Here is a 5836-nt window from a genome sequence, read left to right as displayed (position 1 = left end):
GAAGGTCATATGAGACTGTATCAAATGCTTTACTAAAGTCTAGGTATACCATGCCTAGCGCGTCTCCCTTATCCGCAAGACTTATCTTATCAAAGAAAGCTATCAGATTGGTTTGACAAGATTTGTTCTTTACAAATCCATGGTGGCTATTTTCACCTCATAACTATTATAACTTATTCTGAAGTTATAAATAAGCACCAAATTCAGTACAAAACTACAATACTTTATACTGCAATTACAGAGTTGAGTAGTATCACCAGAGGGGAAAAGAAATTAAGAGACACAAGCAGGGAAGAAAAGATATGGAAAGTAATTCACTTGCTTGTGAAGTAATCACTTTTCTCATTTCAACGGAATACTTACCATCTTTTATATTGTTGTTGATAATACCCCTCTTAGAAACTGGAAATTAAAAATTCTTTATCTCCTAATTTTCTCTTTTTCCATTTGGAAAACATTTCTGCTTTCTTGTGTTTCTACAGAGCTGAAATTAACTGGGCTCATTTTGTTCTTTCCTTGTCTGAGCATTAGCATCACTGAATAGCAATGAGGGAAGTGAGTTTGTTAATTAACCACTATACTATATTTTGTCCAGTTTTACACTACTTACACATACACACATTTTATTGGCCTCAACAGAAGAGATACATGTGAAACTACTGCTAGACTGGTGCTATATTGTTTTTGTTGGGCCCACAATAGGGATGATATTTTTAAAAACTTTGTCAATAAGTGGGGACTATTAGATAAAAAAAAAAAAACCCATCCAATTACACAGCTGGGAAATCAGTTACATCAGTGCCTATTTAAATAATTAAAGCTTCTAAGCACCAAAGGAGAGTAGTCTGCATTAGGGTCTTTATTACCTGTACTATTTGTTTATCTCAGTATTGCTCATCCCCTAAGTATTAAAAATCTGGAGCCAGTCTCAAGAAATTATAAGATTGATTATAAAATCATGAGTTTAATAAAAAAAACAATAAAATTTGGGCTTTGTTTTCTGGTTTGTGAGCCTTTAAGAGTGCCATTAGGGTGCATTTTCAAACTTTTCTCCACCATGATGTATCCAGAAACATACTCTTTTTAATAGAAAGATGAGACTCTCACATAATCACTTGACTCCAGGAACAAGAGCTATAAAATAATATTGCAAATATCATGGACTCAATAATATCACAAGAGCTGGCCATACTCATTTCATTGTGAAAAAACTTCCATGAATGGAAAGAAGCCTGAACCCACTGAGGGGGAGATTTCTGTCAAGCAGCATGCACATTCCTTCCCCTGTAGAAGTCTCTCTGAAGGATCAGCCACCCTGAACAAGGAAGGTAGGTCGGAGAAAGGCAGGATGGGAGAACCAGGTAGGTCCTCCAAAATTATTCTATTCAGGGAAAAGCCAGTATCTGATAGACTGAGTTTCTATTCAGTTATGCTCTTTCCCCCTCTATGCTATAGACCCTGCTCTTTATCTCATAGGGCAACCACCAACATCTGAGAGAAACTCCTTGGAAACAGAGTTGTGCTCCAGGAGCACAGTGATAGAAAAAGAGCCAACATGCCCCCACTCTCTTGCAGAGCCCCTGCCCCCCAATAATTGTGTGGACATCAGGGATCACTAGATTACAAAGTACAGAAACCCACAGATTCTTTTGCATGCTGAAATAAACCATGCACACACAAGAGTCATCTGCATGAATGGAAACTCATGAAATTTCCTTGCCCTGTTGTGTTATTCCTCTGCAGAGGGGAAAGGTGACCTATAGCCTTATACCCAAAGACTTATTCAGATTATAATCTCTTCAGGCCAAATACTGTCTTCTTGTTTTGTGTTTGTACTGCATCTACCACAGTGGGGTCCTGGTCTATGACTGGATCTCTTAAAGCTATAGTATTACAAATAGGAAATAATAAAACAACAACAACTTAAACATAGCTTTGGATACCTACAAGGATCCATCCGAAGCTAAACTTTAAAACATAATAACAATTGTTCTTCCTTTATTAAAGGAGCACATCAAATATGGTAAAAATAAAATCCACTTGTGGATTAAAAGAATAAAGTCTTGGATCCTGCAATCCTTACTCAGACAAAATTCCCTTGACTTCAAGAGGTTACTAGTGCTAGAGAGTACAGAGCTGGTCAAAGAAGTCAGAATCTCTGTTCTGTGAGACATTATGAACATTTGAAAGCAGAATTTCAAAGTTTTCTGAAGGAGCGAAACAAACAAGTTTCAAAATAATAAAACCATTTTGTTTTGAAATTTCAAAGTGAGATGGACCCAAATTCCAAAACTCCAGCTTGGAAAGGACAGGATTCCCTGCCCCCAGGGCAGGCTGCTTGGTGTGTCTATCCTGAATCTGTGGATCTTAGAAGCCTGGGGTCTTTAGTGGCCCACCAGACAGGCTAGCAGGAAAGCTGCTTATGTATTGTCATACTGTCAAACATTTGGGGTTCTATTAATTGGCAAAACTTAGCAGTGCTTCTCCAACCCTCTTGTTATAGTTCTCTTTTTCCGGGTGTTTTCATGTGTCTTCTTTTGGTGGAGAGGCAATTTCAAAGGGCAGCTGAAGACAACATTCTTTGCTCCTCATCCCTTAAATAGAATTTCCTCAAGGCAGCAATCCTTTGTTCAATTCTCCCTCTGTGTGCTGGAAAAATTCCAAATTCAAGATGGAATCTAACACCAGGTGGCATAGTCACATGTCTTTGCAGGACCAATCACAGTTTAGGCTTACAGGACAAACAAAACCATTCGTGGACCATTGTTTTGAGCACTAAGCCATTAAGTTCCATATGTGCTACTAATGACTTTCATTAGAAGACATTCATAAAACAGGTTTCCACTTAATATTTTTAAATTTCACATGCAAGAATAACACATGTACACAAATAAACTATGCATATTCAGGGGTCTACGGGCTCTTGAATGATAGGTTACTTGGCCCTGTTTTTCATAAAAACATATTTGAGTTATGCATATTCATATTCAAAAGGATATTTCCATACAAATATGAGGGCATAACATCACAAGTATGAAAGATAAGACTCCATAAAAGTTGCTATGCTGTGTATAATCAAAGTACCGGGTGCTGCCCCTGATGGAACTGATGTTCATGTTGCACACTTTGAAACTATGTAATTGAATAGCATATTTTAAATACAATCTCTCTTAATTAAATTTGCATAAGCATATAATGTGAGCAGGACCAGGGCTCTTTCTCCATCTCCATTCCTTTCATACAACAATATCCTAACACACTCTATTCCTTCCCAGGCAGAACTGTCCAAGCTCCTGTAACGCAAGCCACATTGGATGAATCATACCTTCTCCCAAGGCTTCACACCTTTCCATGCTGCCTGTCTTTCTGTCAGCAGTCTTCCTTGTCAGGGTTCTAAGTAGCTACTGCCTCAGTCACTTGAATGTTTTATAGCCGCAACAACCAGGAACTGCAACTAAAGAGAGATATTTTGCATGCAGATTTGTAATACTCAAACTGAAAAAAGACACTATTTCATAGTTTCAAAACTCTGCAGCAGCATGAATATACTAATCCACATAGCCTTGCCCTGATAAAGATCATCATCCTCATTCTGCAGGTAGGGAAACTGAGGCACAGACCAGTCATTGACCTGAGTATCAGCATCCCATAAAGAGGAGACAAGGTCCCTCACTATCTCCTTGTGCGTTACACTGAGCATCTGCAACACCTAAGCAAGGCTTTTGTGGTTTGCTTGGGGGCCCCCAGCAAGTTAGTGGCAGAACTGGGGCACTCAGGAGATAGTTTTGTTTGTGAGCTCAGCACCATGTTCATTACTTCAGTCTCAGCATCACAAAATATTATCAGTGAAAGCTGGAGACTCCCCACCCCATGTCTTTTTCAGAATAGGGGCATAGGGAAAAGGTGATGGAGGGGAGAAGAATTAGGAGACAGGATGAGGGCATAGCCGGTGGAACTAGAGGAGAGGAGATGGGCAGGTTCCTGTGAGGCTCCAGTTGGCCCCCAGCAGTGCTCTCTAGGTTCTCCACACACGCAGCCTGCTCCCAGGCTGTACCAGGTTCAACCATCAACCCAACAATCCTTCCTTTCCCTCTAACCTAACCATCTCTCTTCACTCCCTCTATGTTCTGTATCACCCTGACACCCTCAACTGCCCATTTCCCATCTGCTCCCAAAGGGTGATGAGTCACTTCCCTGCCAGGTGAGAAATGTCTGCTCATCAACTATGGAGTCTGGACACTGATGAGAGCTAATCAGCACCATGCTGACGTATTGAGATTGCAGATACTAGGTAGCTAGCTAAGGGGTTATGCTGACACCCTCACCATCTTAAAATCTGAGGCCTAGATCCACAAGAAGGGTCTAAGTTGTTGTGACACTGAGCATCACAACACTGAACTTTCCGGTGCCTAGAAAAATCCTAGGAACTCAGTACAATCAACAAAGCTTAGGTGAGGTAGCCAGTGCCCAATGAATGCAGAAAGACAGGCACCTGAGGACAAGGCCAGCAACAGACTTTGCTGGGCCTGCAGCAATGAGGATGGGGGGGGGGCTAGGCTAAAGTCTGTATAAAGGAGGACTGCCTCCCCCAAGCTGTTCTGGGATTAGAAAGTTTCTGCACATGCCTACCGGAACAGTCACCTCTCATAATTGAGATAGCTGTATATCTGTCTTCCCCCAATTCATTAACTGCTCTGACACCTATGCACAGAGGGAGGCAGCAGATAGAAACATAGACAAGACACCCAGATTCATGAATTTTTTTACTGCAGAAACTTGGGTACTGTGAGATTTCAGGAGCCTATACACAACTAAACGACAAGTGGGAGTTTTGTGGAATATATGCCTCTGTGGATCCCACTTTAAATTCCTTCCATGTAAAATCAATAGCGACGATGAAAGGTGATAGTGGGCTTTATGGAGTCTCTGGCACTTTCCCAAGCAGAACATTGACCCTATAAGGAGAGAAGGGTTTCTGGCTTAAAAAAAAATCAAAGTTATTATTATTTTTCTTTTCATTTTTCCTAAAGGAGGGGTTTAAGGGTTGAAGGGAGTGTCTATGCTATGAACAAAAGCTTCGGGGGGTAGCCAAGTTAGTCTGTACAGGATAAACTAAAAAAACAACTAATGGACTGGTAGCACTTTATAGACTAACAAAATATGTACATGGTATCATGAGCTTCTGAAGAAGTGGGCTGTGCCCACGAAAGCTCGTGATACCATCTACATATTTCGTTAGTCTATAAAGTGCTACCAGACCATTTGTTGTTTAAGTTTATGCTATGAACATCATTCACTACAGGGTAATGTTTACACCATACAAAATGGAATCCATAAAAATCCCACTTCTGTTCATAAGTTGATCTGGTAAAGTCTTTATCACCTACCTTGGGTCTGGCCTCCATATGGTTTCTTTACGAAAAGAGTTTTCAACCCTGTGTGGCCCTCACTTTATCCCTGTTTAACCTTTCTTTGGAATCCAGCCATCTTTCCCAATGGTCACTTGCCAGAATGAATGCCCACTATGTTTTCACATCAGCAGTAAGACCTTAAGTATCTGAATGACAACATACATTCCGAAATGAGCTTTGACAGATGGGATCTAGTAAAACATAGCCATAAACTTAATCTGCCTAACTTTCCAACATCTAAAAGTCTGTCGGCTTCTTCTATGCTATCACTCACAGCTGAAGGACTTGCTGAGAAGCAAATGCACAATATCTAAGGCTAAATAAACCATGAGATTGTAATAATCCAGCTTCTGGTCCTCGTTATAAAGCAAATCTACAAAGACTGTCTGTGCACACAGACTTTTTTAATGCTTAATTTATATAGT

General features: G+C 40.3%; 1 long non-coding RNA gene across 2 annotated transcripts; it reads right to left on the bottom strand.

Moving 5' to 3' along the window:
• Positions 1–1087: 1087 nt before the first annotated feature.
• Positions 1088–5628, bottom strand: LOC142826497 (uncharacterized). 2 transcript variants are annotated; one of them, XR_012900671.1, is made up of 3 exons: positions 5388–5628; positions 3326–3454; positions 1088–2649 (listed from the first exon to the last, which is right to left on the bottom strand). It is a non-coding gene; the product is annotated as an uncharacterized LOC142826497 (long non-coding RNA). The 2 variants fall into 2 exon arrangements; XR_012900674.1 differs by lacking the exon at positions 5388–5628 and adding an exon at positions 3868–4096.
• Positions 5629–5836: the final 208 nt, after the last annotated feature.

Source organism: Pelodiscus sinensis, chromosome 1, assembly GCF_049634645.1.
Source record: "Pelodiscus sinensis isolate JC-2024 chromosome 1, ASM4963464v1, whole genome shotgun sequence".
Classification (NCBI taxonomy): domain Eukaryota; kingdom Metazoa; phylum Chordata; order Testudines; family Trionychidae; genus Pelodiscus; species Pelodiscus sinensis.
The sequence above is the reverse complement of the archived record's forward strand: the minus strand, read 5'-3'. Positions and strand labels throughout refer to the sequence as shown.